At 41.2% G+C, this 18,945-nt stretch overlaps 1 pseudogene; it reads right to left on the bottom strand.

The window, feature by feature from the left end:
* Nucleotides 1–543: 543 nt before the first annotated feature.
* Nucleotides 544–14,315, bottom strand: LOC142615914 (putative mannitol dehydrogenase; annotated as a pseudogene).
* Between the last annotated feature and the right edge of the window lie 4,630 nt (nucleotides 14,316–18,945).

Raw genomic sequence — 18,945 nt, forward strand, 5'->3', positions numbered from 1 at the left:
TTGCACTAAAGCCACGAAGGAGACACAAATATATATATATATACACAAATCCAACAGAAGAACAATGGCCACCTTCTTTGACTTCTTCTATAACCATTGCTATCCTACTCTTATCAGTTACGAAGCGACGCATTGGCAATTTCTAATATGTACCTGTAATTATATAGAACCTTTAGAAAAGAAGAGGATGAAATGAATGTAACATTGCTATATGATACCTAGACAAGTAGCATATGTTCTGTTAGACATTTTAGTTTTCCGTCTAGGCAGCAGGAATCTATATAATTGTCCATTACATTGCAAGAACCTGGCCATTGTCTGATTGAAGTTAAGGGAACTTTTGAAAAATTCATGACGTGAATATTTTCCAACTTACCTTTGCGTTGGTACACAACTTTGTTCTAAAATCTTTACAATGCACCAACAAAGTGCTTGCTGAAACCGTTTGCATTAACAATATATAGAAAAAAAAAATGTTCTCTGTTCTCTCTTCCTCTGTCAATTTCCAACCACATTGACGATAGAGCCATAGAGGCCATAGCATCAAGTATATTCAGCAACTCCCATCCCTAGCAGCTTGGAGTTTAGGTGTGGTCCAAATGTCTTAAACCCTATACCTAACAAAATGACATAGCATTGTAATTGAAGAAAGACAATAAAACAAACTTAAATTCCGAAGTGACTTATTAACCCAATGGTAGTAGTATTTAAGAAGACATTCCCAATCTGAGAAAGGGAAGAGATTGCATGGGCCAACAACTCACTGGGTGTTTAAGATCCCAAACCAAAAATCACTTCATTTCTCATTTATTAAATCTGGCCTTTTACGCCAGCTCCTGACCGTAGGTTTTCTCAACAAGCAACTTTGGATCCCATTTTCAGATCAAATGTAACAAATGTTAAATGTAATATACTTACCCACGAGTAATGGAAAGACTGGTAACTCAAGTGGCTTCTCTGGCATACCAACCATAATGAGCCTTCCTTGTATTTTCAATAGACAATTAGAGGCAGGAGAGGGTAGAGACTGTATCAATGATACCATCCAATGTGCCCTGGGTAGCCTATATAGTAGATAGAGTTAGAAACTTAGATAATGTAAACTTATTGTAACTCACATAATAACTTGACAATGCATGTTAACATTCTCTGATTTCAGTACCTGCATCTGATCTTGGTCTTTGCTAACCAAAAAGGAGTCAGCACCAAGATGTTCTAAAGCTTCCTGTTTTTCTTTTTTTTTTCCTGTGATGTACTGATAACTGTCACCTTAACCCCCACAGCTTTAGCAAACTTCACAGCAACATGGCCTAGACCACTGAGGCCAACCACACCCACATGCATACCAGGTTTGTCAAGTCCATAAAATCTCAAGGGACTGTACACTGTGATCCCAGCACAAAGGAGAGGGACACCTGCATCAAGTGGTAGGTTGTCTGGAATACGGATCGCAAAGTTTTCATTAGAAACCATGGTGTCAGAGTAGCATCCATATACATAGTGGTTCCGTCATAGTACTTAACACCGTGGGTGAGAATCATTTTGGGGCAGTAGTTTTCAAGAATGTCGTCACAGTTATCACAAGACTGACATGCACCAACCATGCAGCCAACGCCAACCTTGTCTCCAACTTTAGACTTTTGTACCTTACTCCCCACCTCTGTCGCTACACCCACAATCTCATGCCTGCATTATCCAATTCAATTCACATGATTTTAATATTTTGTGAAGTAAAATCCATTCATTAGTTTCATTGATAATGTATTAACATTAAATGGACATATATCATGTGAAGTATGGGAAAGGGTTGAATTAAAATGCATACAAATTACACCCTTTAACTGATTTTTTTTCCTTACATGTAGCTTTAATATTTCCATTTTGATCTATAGTTACACATTTGTTTACAATGCATATAGTCCTTCCATCAAACTTTATCAAAGCTATGCTGTTAAACTCATTTATTTTCAAAAACATAACTACGTCATTTATGGGCTTTAACTGCATAATATGTATGGAGTGACTATATTGAAAACATACATATATTAAAAGATTGAAAAAAAAAATTCTAAAGACAAAAGTAAAAACATATTAGAGTTAAAGAATGGAATTTGTAATTTAAACTACTAATAATAACAAGGGAATAATAAGTGCTAATCCAAGTATGATTATTCCAAACATGACAGCAATTGTGGTGCCGGCCAAAGACCCTCCGACGATCAAGTTAGAGTCTTTAAAACAACCCTAGAGTGCCAGAGTTGAGGTAATTGTGCGTACCTTTTGTCATGAGGGTTTCTGGGGTTTATATAGTGGAGTAGAGCCGAAATAAACGCCTTGGCGAGGAAGTACTTTCCTTTTAGAAGAGCAATTCGCGGATCTTTGCATATCGTATAGAGCTCTTTTCCTTATAGGGATCCTTTTGACTAAGACCAAACGTGTAGCGAAAGGACTTTCCTTATATTCACGTATGTAGAAGTCAAGATAGATTGAGAATGGAGGTTGGATTACTCCTTCAGCTTTTTCCTGCATAGGTCGTCAACCAATGTGCACTTCCTATATTGCCGTCAGCCTAGGTACGTCTTCAAAGATATCGTCAGCTAAGGACCTTTTCACCTTGGCCGTCAGTCTTGACTTCGCTATCTGGATTCCTTTAGCCTAACGTCGCCACGTATGGGGTCTGGCTTTGGACGTCAAAAGAGGTGTCAATGACAATGGCTGACGGATAGTACATTTCCGTCAACTTCTTAACATGCCGTCAGCATGTAATAACGTCACTATCAGCTGCCCCCCACTCCATTATCCCGTCAGCTATGGGCGACGGGTCATGGAGTTGGTGTTACCGGGGAAATGGTGTTTGCATGGTAATTTGTGCCATGTTCATTAAATGGTGGGACACATGTCATAGACTGATTGGCTCCGCGTCTGGACGAGTGTGTTGCTTCGTCTTTCGCGCCTCCTCTCTCCTATATATACCTCACTATTTACCTTTTTCCCACTTTTTTCGCCTTGTTCATCTTGAGAGAAAGAATTCGTCACTGCCAATTTTATCACACCGTCGATCGTGCAACCGTCACCTTCTTGAGACCGTCCTCCTACACGTAAGTTTTCCTTACTTTACCTTTTACTTTTTCTAGTGACGCCCTTTAGTGAAGTCGTCTGCCTAGGATCTTAGAAAAACCCGTCGTTTGTAGGTAGTCAGATGTCTAGGGAGACGCCGAGTGATCAATCGTCAATCCGCGATGGAGCGGGTTACGACAAAGTTTTCCCATCAGGTCGTGAGCCCGTGGAGGGCCTATCTTGGTCGTCAGAAAGAGACTTGTCAACTCCTTCTAACGGTGAAGTAGAGAGTTCTAGAGGAAGTGAGGTGAGTAGTGATGAAGAAGGGGTAGACGACGAAGACCAGGGGGTTCGTGGAAAGGCCAGTATCAGTGACGGGGGTGAGAGTGACGGCGACGAGGAAGCCTTAGAGAGCACCTCGGGATCCTCTGGTGATGACCGTCCCTTCATCTTACCCTCAGAGTGGTCCGTCAACAATTTTCTCCCGACGATGTCGAAGAATGTTTTCAAAAGTTTGCGGTCCCGTTACCAAATACCAGACGACATTTCCATCCGTCTGCCTGAGGAGGGTGAGAAGTGTTACTCGGGACGAACTGCGGACGTCGGCATGTATGACGCCATGTTCGCGGCAGGACTGAGACTGCCGCTGACGGCATTACACCGTCAGTTGGCTAACTTTCTCGGGATATCCGTCAGCCAGATTGCCCCCAATGCTTGGCGAACCTTCATTGGTGCCGAGATCTTGTGGGGTCGTCTGAGTGGTGGGAACTGTCAGCTGACCTTGGACGAGTTCTTTTGGTGTTATCGTCCTCAGCACATTTCCTCGTCAAAAGGAGTGTATCATTTTGCAGTGAGGGATAAGGAGTTGAAGTTAGTGTCAGATATGCCTGACTCCAATAGGAAGTGGAAGGGCAGATACTTCTTTGTAGAAGGAACAAATTGGGTATGTCGTCAGGAGGAGTGGGAGTCAATGCCCAATGGTTTTGATAACACATGGGCTTATGTTAGAGATTCAGGTTAATCTCGTCGACCCTTCTCGCCTCGTCTACTTTTTTGCCGTCCTAACCCGTCACTTTACACTGCAGCTAACAACCGTCCACGTATCACCGCGGAGCAAGAGGATTTCATTCGTCGAGTGGCGGCCATTCCCTTGGACGAGAGGAAGTGTCGGGTTCTAATCACATTAGACACTCTTCACTTATATTGTGGTGGTCCTGAGCCGACGGAGGAGGCTTGCAAATTGAACGCTTATTCTCGCCGACGTGAGTGTCCTTCAACTTCTTGTCTTTATCCTGACGTTGTCTCTTTCTAACCCTAATTCTTCGCAGAAATGGAGTTAGCTAAACAACGGGTTCGAGCTGCCGCTGCGGCCAAGAAGAAACAGCAAGAGAATGCTGGGGGCGAGTCAACCCCACCGTCAGCCCTCAGGCCCGTCGGGAAGGTCGCGGCCAAGAGAAAACCTGACGGTAGGGAAGACCGTCCAGGGAAGAAAACTGCCCCAACTCCCGGGGACAAGTCTTCACGAAGACCGTCACCTCCCAGGCCCGTTCATGGGGCAGGTAAGGGGCCCATGACCTCGTCAGGCCCTATCTCCCAGGGGTCTGCACATCGCCTGCTGACCCACAAAGATTATGCTGTAGAGGTGACGGAGTCCATTTTGAAGGAGGAGGAAATGGACCTTTGTGCCGAGCAGACCGTTGACGAGATAAAGGCGTCAGGCCTTTTCGACCTTACCAGGGTGAGTCTCGATTTCTATTTTGATGCCCGACCAACTTTTTATACCCTGACGTTGTCTTGTCCCCTTTTTCTTTCAGGCTATGGTTCGCATGAAGGCACTGTCAAGCAGGTGCTCTGCCAAGGAAGGGGTGATCACCCGTCTGAACGAGCGCGTCAAGTACCTAGCTGAAGGTCAGGCGCAGTTCAAGGAGGCGAACCGCATCTTGGGCACGGGGCTAAAGGATTACAAGGAAAAACTGACGGAGGAGACCCGCCGACGGGAGATGGAAACGGAGGCCAAGGTGACGACGGCGAAGGAGTTGAGGTCCATCCTAGTCCAAGTGGAGACGGCTAGGAACGACGCTGTGACGGAGTTCAAGGATTCGTCAGCCTTTATAGACGCTTGTGCTGCCTACTACGGTGACGGGTTCGAGGACTGCTTGAAGCAAGTAAAGTCTGTTTATCCTGACTTGGATTTGTCAAGGATTTCCATGGATGAGTCCATCCCGTCAACCCCTGCAGGCGACGCTGTCCATGAAGAAGCTGATGACAATAATCAGAGAGACAACAACGTCGTCCTAGCCCAGCCAGCTGCGGATCACTCCGTCACTCTGACTCCAAATCCTCACAATGGCGACCCAAATGCCATCAGCCCTTCTCTCTCCTGTGCCCAGCCTTTCATTGTTGAAGACGATGGACAACACTGACGCCCTCTTATGAACTTAAAGCCCCCCTTTTCTTTTTCTTTTTTTTTTCTTTTTTTTGGAGAAGTGTAGACGGAGTTGTAGTATTTGGCGCCCATTTTTTTGGGCTTTTGTAAAGACATTGCCTATTTTAATTTTAATGTCATTTTATGCTTCAAGCATGTGTGTTTTTTATTGTAAGTCAAAATTGTCCGTGATGAGCTCGTTAGCTTATGTGTGACGGAATTTTTCTCTTTCAATTCAATTTTTTGAACTGATGACGGCGTCAGCTTCTTTTCCATGAAAACATAGGGTCATTTTTTGTCGTTCCGTCAGTTACATGGGCGACGTCGTTGGACAACTTAATTGTATGCCTTAGTTTCCTAACATCGTCAGCTTCTCTTTCAGCTAATCTAGCTCGATGTATCCATTTGGCAATACGCCCATCATTTCTATGAACAATGCCGTCAGCTAACTTATTATGCTGTCACTTTGAACATAACACCGTTACTTTGAACGTAACACCGTCACCTTGTTGCACCATGGCAAGGTAACGAGCCCAAGAGGGAACATATCAGCATTTTATTGCCCTTGTACATCTTATGTGCTTGGTGGTAAGGCCTTCTAGTAATGAGGCCGTCCACCTTGTTGTCCTTAGATTGGGGTTGTCCACTTTGTGGATTTTAGAAGAAGGTTGTCCACTTTGTGGACTTTAGAATAGGTCGTCCATTTTGTGGACTTAGGAATAGGCCGTCCACTTTATGGACTTAGATGTAGGTCGTCCACTTTGTGGACTTGGAAGTAGGCCGTCCACTTTGTGGACTTGGAAGTAGGCCGTCCACTTTGTGGACTTGGAAGTAGGCCGTCCACTTTGTGGACCTGGCCATAAGATTGTCCAACTTGTGGACTTAGTTGTAGAGGACTTGCTGTTTTCATCAAGACATAAAAAATTCACTAGTCGTTTCTGAATGAACCTCCTCTTATTATGATGAATGCATGAGTAAAATTTTGTTCAAAATAGGAAAAAATAAACTTTTAGCCCTTTGGACTTAAAACACACTGTAAACAGGAATAGGCTAAGACAAATAATTAAGGATCATAAACTGGTAGTGAGGAGTAATGTTCTGCTTGCTATCTTCTACTGGTAGTACTTTCTGAGGTGCTCGGCGTTCCATGGGTGTCGTAGTTTCTGCCCGTCAAGGGTCTCTAGGTGATAGGTGCCCTTTCTTCGCCATGATACGATCTTGTAGGGTCCTTCCCAGTTCGGGCCGAGCTTTCCTTGTGTGGGATCTCTCGGCCGCGCCCATTACTTTCCTTAAAACAAGATCTCCGACTTTGAAGTCTCGGTGCTTGACTCGGGAGTTGTAGTGCTTGCTTACAAGGTCCCGGTATCGTGCGAGTCTCTCGCTCGCCCACCGCCCTTACTTCGTCAATTAGATCCAGCTTGTAAACGAAGCTCTTGATCATTTCTTCCCTCGTCGTGATTGTCCACCCTATAACTTGTGAGTCCTATCTCGGCCGGAATGACCGCTTCACTTCCGTATGTCACTCGGAAAGGGGTTTCTCCCGTCGGGGTTCGTACCGTCGTTCGTATGCCCATAACACGCTGGGTAGCATCTCAGGCCATACGCCCTTTGCCCTCTCGAGCCGAGTCTTGATGATTCGAAGCAAGGATCGGTTGGTGACTTCCACTTGTCCGTTTGCCTGAGGGTGGGCTGGGGAGGAATAATGGTTCTTGATTCCTAACTCTAAACAGAAGGCTCGGAAGGAGTCGTTGTCAAATTGTTTACCGTTGTCCGAAATTAAGACTCTTGGAATTCCATACCTACAAACAATGTTTCTCCATACAAAACCCCTTATATTCTTTTCAGTGATTGTGGCTAGGGCTTCAGCTTCAACCCATTTGGTGAAGTAATCGATGACGACGACGAGGAACTTCAGCTGCCTTGCTGCCATCGGGAATGGTCCCATGATATCCAACCCCCATTGGACGAATGGCCATGGGGCAGTTATGGGGGTCAATTCTTCCACCGGTTGCCGAATGATGTTGCTGAACCTTTGACACTTGTCGCAAGCTCTCACATAAACCTGGGTGTCATTTTGCATTGTTGGCCAATAGTATCCGGCCCGAATCAACTTTTTTACCAATGACCGTGATCCGGAATGGTTGCCGCATATCCCCTCGTGTACTTCTCTCATAATATAGCTTGCTTCTTCGGGGTCCACGCACCTTAGGTATGGTCGAGAAAAGCCCCTTTTGTAGAGAACGTCCTTTATCAAGACAAACCGTGCAGACCGGACCTTCAGCTTCCTGGCAGCCTCCTTTTCATCAGGCAACGTGCCATCTTTTAGGTAGGAGATCAAGGGCGTGGTCCAATTGTTTCCGGAACCAATTTCGTATGCGTACAACGTCAATTAACGGTGAGGACTGAATGAAAGAAAGTACCTTGTCGATGGGGGTCATAGGTTCCGCGGATGCAGCTTTGGAAAGTCGGTCGGCATGTTCGTTTTCTCCTCTTGGAATTTGGACTATTTTGGCTTGCAGCCCGTCCATCCTCTTTTTTGCTTGCTCCCAGTACCTCTTCATTCTTTCACCCTTGCACTCGTACTCGACGTTTACATGGCTTGTGACGACTTGGGAGTCGCAATGAACAACCACGTTCGTGGCCCCTACAACTTGAGCAAGGTCTAAACCTGCTATCAGGGCCTCATACTCAGCTTCATTGTTAGTTGTAGGAAAATCGAGGCGAATCATACATTTGAGCTCGTCACCTTCCGGAGAGTTAAGCACGACCCCTACCCCACCAGCCTTCTTGTTGGATGACCCGTCAGTGAAAATGCCCCATTGGGGATTCTTTTCCTCTTCGCCTTCCGCGCTGGTGAACTCAGAAATGAAGTCGGCCACCGCTTGTCCGTTGATGGCGACGCGGGGGCGATATTGTATATCAAATTCACTTAGTTCTACGGACCATAACGCCATTCGTCCAGCAGCCGCAGGGCTGCCCATTGCTCGCCGCAAAGGTTTGTCAGTTAGGACGACTATTGTATGGGCTTGAAAATATGGCTTGAGCTTACGGGCCGCTGTAACCAAAGCGAAGGCAAGTTTCTCCATGGGGGGATATCTTTCTTCTGCACTGTGCAATGCCTTGCTCGTGTAGTACACGGGTCGTTGGACCTTATCGTCTTCTCTAATTAAGGCCGCGCTGACGGCTGCTGGGGAAACGGCCAGATAGAGGAACAGTTCTTCTCCTGGTTGCGAGGGGCTTAGCAATGGCGGGGAAGAGAGGTAGGCCTTTAAATCTTCGAATGCTTGTTGACACTCGGCAGTCCATTCAAAGGATTTTTTCAATGTTCGGAAAAAAGGTAGACATCTATCTCAGCCTTCGACACAAATCGCTAAGCGCGGCGACCCTACCATTGAGGCTTTGTACTTCCTTAATATTTTTAGGAGGGGCCATCCCCATAATGGCCTCGAATCTTGTCCGGTTGGCCTCGATCCCTCTTTGGGATACCATGTACCCCAAGAACTTTCCTGCCGTCACTCCAAAGGCACACTTGCTTGGGTTGAGCTTCATGTTGTAGGAGCGAAGAGTATCAAATGTTTCCTTAAGATCCTCCAGATGAGCTTCTTCTTCTTGGCTTTTGACCAGCATGTCGTCGACATACACTTGGACGTTCCTCCCAATCTGCCGTGCAAACATCTTGTTCATGAGCCCCTGATAGGTTGCGCCAGCATTTTTCAGGCCGAAGGGCATGACCTTGTAGCAAAAAAGGCCTTGGCTTATTACGAACGAAGTCTTCTCTTGATCAGCCTCATCCATTCGGATCTGGTTATACCCGGAGAATGCGTCCATGAAGCTTAGCAACTGATGTTTGGCCGTAGAATCCACCAGGACGTTGACCCGCGGGAGGGGGTAGCTATCTTTGGGGCATGCTTTGTTTAAGTCCGTGAAGTCGATGCACATCCTCCATTTCTCGTTGTTCTTTTTGACCATTACGACGTTCGCCAACCAATCGGGGTAATACACTTCCCTGATAAATCCTACTTCTTGCAGTTTGCGGACTTCTTCTGCTATTGCTTGGTCTCTTTCTTGGGCAAAGGTTCTTTTCTTCTGTCGGACGGGCGGAAAAGATGGCGACACGTTCAACCTGTGCACCATGACCGACGGGTCGATTCCCGGCATGTCTTCGTGGCTCCATGCGAATACATCTTTGTTTTCTTTCAAGAAAGTTGCGAGTTTCTGACGTACCGCCGGGTCGGCCAGGGTTCCGACTTTTTTCGTTCGCTCCGGGTGGGCTTCGTCAAGATGTACGTCTTCGAGCCTCTCAACGGGCTCTGTCACCACCTGACGTTCTTCTATGTTCATGGCTTGAATGTGATTGTCCATCTCCATCATGGCCACGTAACATTCTCGTGCGGATACCTGATCTCCTCTCAATTCTCCAATTCCATGATCAGTAGGAAATTTTATCATCAAATGGTATGTCGAGGTTACGGCTTTCCATGAGTTGAGGGTTGGACGTCCTATGATGGCATTGTAAGCCGACGAGCAATCGACTACCAGGAACGTTATGTTCCGGGTGACCTGCTGTGGGTAGTCTCCAACGGTTACCGCTAAAGTGACAGTGCCAAGTGGATGTACCCTCGCCCCTCCAAAGCCAATGAGTGGGGCATTAGCCGGAGTTAGTCGCTCCCTTTCAATTCGCATCTGTTGAAAAGCAGGATAGTAAAGGATGTCTGCTGAACTACCGTTGTCTACGAGAACTCGGTGTATGTTGTAGTCTCCTGCCCGTATGGTGACGACCAAAGCGTCGTCGTGGGGATGGTGAAGGTGCTGGGCGTCTACTTCCGAGAATTCAATGGGGGGATTTCCAATCCGTGACCTTCCAAGTGCAGGACTTGCCGACTGGACGTTCTGGATCGTTCTGATGTATGTCTTTCGGGCTTTCTTGGAAGATCTGGCCCTTGCGGTGCCTCCTACAATCATCCTTATGTCTCTTACGGGTTGCCTGGGGCGATCATTATCTCGCCGAGGGGCTTGATTTTGTGGCGGGTCCGCCTTCTCTTTGTTGACGAACCTTTGTAACCTCCCTCGCCTAATGAGAGCTTCTATTTACTGTTTCAGGTCGTAGCAATCGGCGGTGTCATGGCCGTGGTCTTGATGAAATCGGCAGTATTTATCCCTTGGTCTCCTGTTGGGATCTCCCTTCAGTTTTTCCAGAAAGGCCAAAGTTTCCTCGTCTTTAATCCGCATCAACACCTGGTCGATGGGCGTATTCGGGGAGTGAAGTTCGTGTACCTTCCCGTAGGCGGCTTGGGTCGTCGATCATCTCGTCCTTCTCTGGTTCTCCCCCTTTTTCGTCCATTATCGGGTTTCGTATCTTCCTGTCTCTCCCTTTTCCTGGGTTTATAGTCGTCTCTGGCCAGCAAGGCATCCTCCGCGTTCATGTACTTTGTCACCCTGTAGTATACGTCGGACATAGTCTTTGGGTCATTCTTGCATAGAGAGAACAAGAACTTACCCTCTTGTAGCCCGTTCGTGAATGCTGCCACAAGTATCTTGTCATCTGCATCGTCTATCGAGAGGGATTCCTTGTTAAAGCGGGCTATATAGGACCTTAATGTCTCGTCTTCACGCTGCTTAATGCCCAGTATACACGCGATAGACCTCTTGTGTCGATGACTTCCAATAAAGTGTGACACGAACTGTGCACCTAGTTCCTTAAAAGTGCCGATAGAATTAGGCGTCAGCCTGGTGTACCAGTCCCTCGCAGGCCCCTTCAAGGTGGTAAGAAAAGCCCTGCACATGATTTCATCCGGTACACCCTGAAGATGCATTAGGATTCTAAAAGACTCCAGGTGGTCCAACGGGTCTTTGGATCCGTCATAGTTTTCCACATGGGGCATGCGAAACTTTGGAGGAACGGGGCATGAATTCACCAACGCTGTGAAAGGCGAATCCGTTCTATGAACTAGATCGTCCAGATTGCTTGATACCCGTCCTCTGAGGGCGTTCATCATCACATCCATGCGTTCCCTCATCTCCTGCATCTCGGCTGTGATATGAGGTGGTAGGGAGTCCGAGGCGGATGGCGGGTTTGTCTCCGGCCGCTCCAGCCTAGTCGGTGCGGTGCTACCTTCAGGCATGACTGCATTCCTCCCCACCGGGCTCGCTACTTCCCCGGTCCTCCCCTAGCGCACTTTGGTGCGCGGTCATCCGCCGTAGTTGCTCTTCTAAGTCGTGATTCTGTTTAGTCGCGCTCAACGGCGGCAGCAAGCGTCTGAACTTTCCTCTCTAGCTCTGTAGCATGCGGTTCGTCGCCTTGGTTGTTATTCGTTGCCATCGATCGAGTGAGTACCATGCAACTTTTTGTCTCAGGGATAGAGCACGGCTGAGATACTTGAAAATGTCACTTTTCCCCACAGACGGCGCCAACTAATGATGCTGAAGAAATCACCAGTAAGCTGCGAGAACTCCTCCGATTGAAGCAAAACTTGCGAAGAGAAAGTAGGTGATCGACAAAGAGCACCATTGTGGTGCCGGCCAAAGACCCTCCGACGATCAAGTTAGAGTCTTTAAAACAACCCTAGAGTGCCAGAGTTGAGGTAATTGTGCGTACCTTTTGTCATGAGGGTTTCTGGGGTTTATATAGTGGAGTAGAGCCGAAATAAACACCTTGGCGAGGAAGTACTTTCCTTTTAGAAGAGCAATTCGCGGATCTTTGCATATCGTATAGAGCTCTTTTCCTTATAGGGATCCTTTTGACTAAGACCAAATGTGTAGCGAAAGGACTTTCCTTATATTCACGTATGTAGAAGTCAAGATAGATTGAGAATGGAGGTTGGATTACTCCTTCAGCTTTTTCCTGCATAGGTCGTCAACCAATGTGCACCTCCTATATTGCCGTCAGCCTAGGTACGTCTCCAAAGATATCGTCAGCTAAGGACCTTTTCACCTTGGCCGTCAGTCTTGACTTCGCTATCTGGATTCCTTTAGCCTAACGTCGCCACGTATGGGGTCTGGCTTTAAACGTCAAAAGAGGTGTCAATGACAATGGCTGACGGATAGTACATTTCCGTCAACTTCTTAATGTGCCGTTAGCATGTAATAACGTCACTATCAAAAATCATGATTTTTATTTTAGGAAAACAATTTTTCCTTACAAGCGGGGTTTTATCTATATAGAGAATCAAGTAATACAAATAATAGTTTCTCAAAAAAAAGAAAAAGAAAAAAACAAAGTAATACAAATAACAAGGGTCAAAGTCTTGACAACAAAAAATATATTGTGCTCTATAAAACTGATATGCTTTGTTTTGTTTTGTTGATAGGATGACATGCTTTGTTGAATAGTCAAAAGGAGCACATCCTTCTTTAAAATAAACAAAAGAGTACCACCATAGATTATAATACTATGGAATTTTGAATATTATAACACATAGAATATTGATCCATCTCTATACAATTATGTGAAATATTCAAGCTAACAAGCACAAATACAAGTATGGATATGCGTGATTATCAAAAAATATATATATACATGAATACAAGTATACATACGAGTACAATATGACAATACGACAATTTTTGAAAAAAATAAGACATTGGTACAAGTATAATGGGACATGTTTATTAAATAATTATTAAATTTTTTTATTTTCTATATAATATTAAGCATTTTTTTTCATATAATTTTAAATATTAAATATATATCAAATTAAGAGTAATAATAAATAATAAAGCAAATTTATGACTATTAAAGAGTGTTTAGAAATTAGAATATAAACCAAAAATATAAAATATTTATTAATTTTCAAATGCACTATTATTATTTAGAACATGAATGTTTTCTTTATTTTGTGAAATGACATGGTTGGGACATGCATGCAAAAGTGTCCTAGGCATGTCAAGTGTCCAACACAGGTGCGACATCTCAAATGAAGTGTCCGTGCTTCTTAATATTTAATACATTACAATTCTTTATGACAAGGTAAAGATATAGTGATAGATGTATGATTCCTAGGAAACATTAACGTTAACATACCCAGGGATAAATGGGTAGGTGGATGTGCCTCATTCGTTCTTGACCATGTGAAGATCCAAGTGGCATATCTTACAAAAATGAACTTTGAACGTTACGTCCTTCTCTCCCGTTGCCCTACAAAGTACAAACATACCATTCCATTTTATATTAAGCACAAACCAATAATTCAAAACTAAAAAAAAAAAAAAAAAAAAGATGTTAAAAGGGATGGATCATTATCAATATTAATTGGCTAATCACCACGCACACCATGATTAATTGATCAAATAAAGCCAAGAGCCCTTCTCTTCAGTGTAGGTGCTTCCCTTTCACTAATTATCGAAATTTTTATAGGAAGAAGAAGTTAAAAGTCTTATAACTCGATTGACACTTTTTGTATTTACAATATAAATGTCTAGATTTAGATCTCCTATCCCCAAGTATTGAATTATATATATATATATATATATATATATATATATATATATATATATATATATATATATAATCTTTATAATAACACAGTAGAATGGTCAAATAAAACAAAATAAAAATTAGAATAAATGCAAGCCTTTTCAAAATATATAGCAAAAGTATAATTGAATAACCAATTTCGTTTTTATGGGCTCTTCTCCCCATAGTACATGAGGAAAACAAAATGATTAATTGATTATAATGGCATAACAAAATGATAACCAAAAAAAAAAAAAAGGATAAGAGAGAGAGAGAGAGAGAGAGAGAGAGAGAGAGAGAGAGAGAGAGGAGGCCAGAAGTATCTCTGGCTGCCCAGCCAAAGGCCTTGTTGGGGTGCTCAACCTCTGGTGATTTCGCCATTGAATATTCTCTAGAAAGCAGCTCTATATGAAGAAACAATTGGAATGTTATAGCAATGCAATTCCCCAATGCCAGTAAAGACTAGTAAGTTTGTGATATAGTAATAAAATGTATCTGTTTATATATACAGTTCTAGATTATATAAGGGACTGTTGAAGGTTTGGTGACGTATTATATATCTTAGCAAATGAGAACTCAATGTGTGTATATATATATATATATAAAAGTCTCGGCGATAAGTTTTACTTAATCCTTAATTTTATACGCTTTTGCACTTGTCTATTCTGCTTATAAGTTAATTTGAGCATATCTTGTTTTATTGATATATTATTGATATTGCTTTGTAACTTTGTTAATCTTGGACAATTTTCCAAACCATACTTCCAACATATATTGGAAGTAGAGTTTGGAAAATTTTCCAAATTGATTAACAAAGTTACAAAGCAATATCAATAATATATCAATAAAACAAGATATGCTCAAATTAACTTATAAGCAGACAAGTGCAAAAGCGTATAAAATTAATGATTAAGTAAAACTTACTACCGAGACATGGAACTAAATTCGCTGTCCTTAAGAAGCGATTTCGCCCCCACTAGAATGAATTTGTAGTTGCAAATGGCTCAAGTGGTCGCTCTCCAGGATACAACGGCAACTCTGTTAATGTGCACTCACAAACAGAGATTCGAACTTATCACAAATAGCCAAAAGAAATTTTTTAGCAAAAACAGAGGAGCCAAAGTATCAAAGTAATATGTGTTTTATTATTTTCAACTAATATCATATATCCAGAATTTTGATAGTCTTAGAGCTCTAATATCATATATGTGTTTTCAACAAAGGAATTTTCTTTCCCATTGCTGCAGCAAGTTGTTATGTATTTTCTGCAAAATAGGGGAAATTGCGGCTGACTATTTTTTTAAGAAAATATGAGATGATTGAGGGTTTTGTTTGCTGCCAAAAATTCCCTCGCCAGCTAAGGAAAATTCTAGAGCATGGACTTGGACTTTACAAAAAAATATTATGGGCTTCTGTCCTTTTTTTTTTTTTTTTTCATTTCACTCAGGTTCTCTGTTCATGTTCTTTGCCTTCAAATTTCCAATCAATTCAGTGACTTCATTGGTAACTTCTCTCATTAACTTAATTATTCAATTTATTCTTTCAATTATTAGTTTAGCATAGCATTTTAGTTTATTTGTGATTTTGTGTATGTTGTGGATTTGATTTAGAGAGCTTTATTGTTTGTGAAATATTTACAGAGTAGCATTATTGTTTGGATGTAATGAACTTATTTGCTATTTGTCATTTGGATGTAAATGTAATGACTAATGAACTTATTTATTTGATTTTGTTGAAAGTTAATTATGTTAAGGATGATTGTTTGGTAATGTTATTATGTTAAATTCTTTAAAAAAAATGTTATATACTTATATTTTTTTTTAAAGAAAACATATTTATTACTATTGGTTTGTTAGTTTTAGTATATTAAAAAATTATTAATTATTTATATAATTTAAATAATTAATAATTAAATTATTTATGACGTTGCCGGTTCAACTATGAGTTGGACTCCGATCCAACCAAAAAACTGGTAATTAACTCTTTGACTGGTTCTTTCACCGTACCAGTTTTTAAAACCATGAGCCACACACAATTGTTGACTCCAAATTTCAAGCCCAAAGCTCAAACGTGTCATGATGGAAATTGTTTTGCTTATCTTATTTATTTACTAGCTATTTGCAACGATCCAGCCATCCAGATGTTGATTACTTAAAAAAAAAAAAAAAAAAACTGTATACAGGTTTTGAATAATCATCACTCTTGAACCGCTTTTCTGCTAATCCAATTTCATCACTTGAAACATTTTTTTTTCTATTGTGAATCCAAATTGTTTCCTTAAAAATTAGAAATAAATAATTTATTTTATATAGAATCATAGATTTGGATCTTTTATGTAGCCAGCTTCGGGTATGAACATGAAGAAGATCTTTTATGTATTGGCATTTTTTAAGCCAATTGTTGTAAAGGAGCATCAAGGGTTGATGTGAAGGGTGCCAAATGAGTGGGTTTAGGGTGGACATAATTGGGTTGGGTATATAAAACTCATCTACCCATTAAAACCCATTTAACTAATTACTTCTAACACAAACTCAATCCAACCCAATTATTATGGGTAAACCCCAACTCACCCAATTATCCAATTATCAAAATCACCAAAATGCCCCTAAAGTGATAATGACTAAAGTACTCTAAAATCTTCAAAAATGACCAAAATACCCCAAACCCTTAAAGTTACCAAAATAACTCCAAAACCCAAAAAATTACCAAAATACCCCCAAAATCCAAAAAAATAACCAAAATACCCCGAAACTTACAAAATGACCAAAATACCCTCGAAACCCAAAAAATGACCAAAATACTCTCGAAACCTAAAAATTACCAAAATACTCTCAAAATCCAAAAAATAACCAAAATACCCCCCAAAACCTTAAAATTACCAAAATAACCCTAAAACCCCAAAAATGACCAAAATACCCCTTGAAACCTAACAATTACCAAAATACCTCTCAAACAAAAAATGACCAAAATACCCCCGAAACCTAAAAAATGACCAAAATACTCCTGAAACCTGAAAAAAAAAAAAAAAAATACCAAAATACCTCTGAAACCTAAAAATGGCCAAAATAATCCCGAAGCCTAAAAATTGACCGAAATAACCTCGAAACCTAAAAATGACCAAAATACCCCCAAAACCTAAAAAATGGCCAAAATAACCTAGAAACCTAAAAATGACCAAAATACCCCCTAAACTTAAAATTGACCAAATTACCCCCTAAACTTAAAAAATGATCTAGATACCCTCGAAACCTAAAAAATGACCAAAATACCACTGAAACCTAAATATGACCAAAAAAACCCCTAAACTTTCAAATGACCAAAATATCCTCGAAACCTAAAATTGACCAAAATACCCCGAAACTTATAAAATGACAAAAATGCCCCTTAAACTTGTAAGTCGATAAAAATATACCCTAAACCAAAAAAATGACCAGAATCCCCTCTAAAACTAAAATGACCAAAATACTCCCTAAACATAAAATGACCAAAATACCCCCTAAACCTAAAATGAATAAAATACACCGGAAACCTAAAGAATGATCGAAATATCCCCAAAACCTAAAAGTGAATAAAAGACCTCCAAAACCTAGAAAATTACCAAAATAGCCCCAAAATGTAAAAATTAACGAAACACCCCTAAAATCTAAAAAATTAGTGACATTCCCTTGAAACTTGCAAGATGACTAAAATACTCATCGAACCTTTAATTTAACGAAAATACCCTCAAAACATCCAAAATACCGCAAACCCCTATTTTGGTAATTTTAAAGGCTTCAGTGTATTTTGTTCATCTTGGTATGTTGGTCATTTTGGATATTTTGAGGGATGTTTTGGCCGTTTTATAGTTTTAGAGCTATTTTGGTCGTTTTAGAGGTTTCAAGGTATTTTTGGTAATTTTAGAGGTTTTGGGTTTATTTGGGTCATTTTAAAGGTTTATGTGTATTTTCGTCACTTTATAGGTTTGTGGATATTTTGGTCATTTTTTAGGTTTCGTGGGTATATTAGTCATTTTATAGTTTTAGGGGGTATTTTGTTCTTTTTCTAGTTTTGGTTTATTTTCGTCAATTTTTAGGCTTTGGGGTTATTTTGGTCATTTTTTAGGTTTCAGGGGTATTTTGGTTATTTTAGAGGTTCAAGGGTATTTTTGGTCATTTTAGAGGTTTCGGTTATTTTGGTCAATTTTTAGGCTTCAAGGTTATTTTGGCCATTTTTTAGGTTTCAAAGGTATTTTGGTAATTTTTTGGATTTCAGGGTATTTTGATCATTTTTTAGGTTTCGGGGCTATTTTGGTAATTTTTTGGGTTTTAGGGGTATTTTGGTAATTTTTTGGGTTTAAGGTTATTTTGGTAATTTTTTGAGTTTTGAGGGTATTTTAGTAATATTAGGTTTCGGGGTATTTTGGTCATTTTTTGGGTTTCAAGGGTATTTTGGTCAATTTTTGGATTTTAGAGTATTTTGGTCATTTTATGGGTTTTTGGGGTATTTTTATCATTTTTTGGGTTTTAGGGGTATTTTGGTTATTTTTTGGTTTTGGGGGTATTTTGGTAATTTTTAGGTTTCAGGGGTATTTTGGTCATTTTTAGGTTTCAGGGGTATTTTGGTCATTTTTAGGTTTAGGTGTTATTTTGGACATTTTTTAGGTTTTGGGGGTATTTTGGTAATTTTTAGTGGTTTTGGGATATTTTAAAGTTAGGTGATTTGTAGAAATGATACTTGTATCATAATTGGGTCTAATTGGGTACTCAATTAAAACCCAATAAACATTAATGTTAATTGGGTTAATACCCATTTAACCCAATTAATAATTGGGTGGGTTTGGATGGGCAAATGAGTTTGGGTTGATTTTGCCACCCCATATTGTGACTTTGGTCAATTAAATGGACTTGGGTTGTTTTGGGATTGGGATAAGTCTAATTTGTCAAAATTTGCCGTTAGTTGGTGCCTATGTGCAAATTTCACATCACTTAAAAAATTAAGCATACTATTGGATGCTGAGGAGGGACTAAATTTT

This window comes from Castanea sativa, chromosome 11 (assembly GCF_040712315.1).
Source record: "Castanea sativa cultivar Marrone di Chiusa Pesio chromosome 11, ASM4071231v1".
NCBI lineage: Eukaryota > Viridiplantae > Streptophyta > Magnoliopsida > Fagales > Fagaceae > Castanea > Castanea sativa.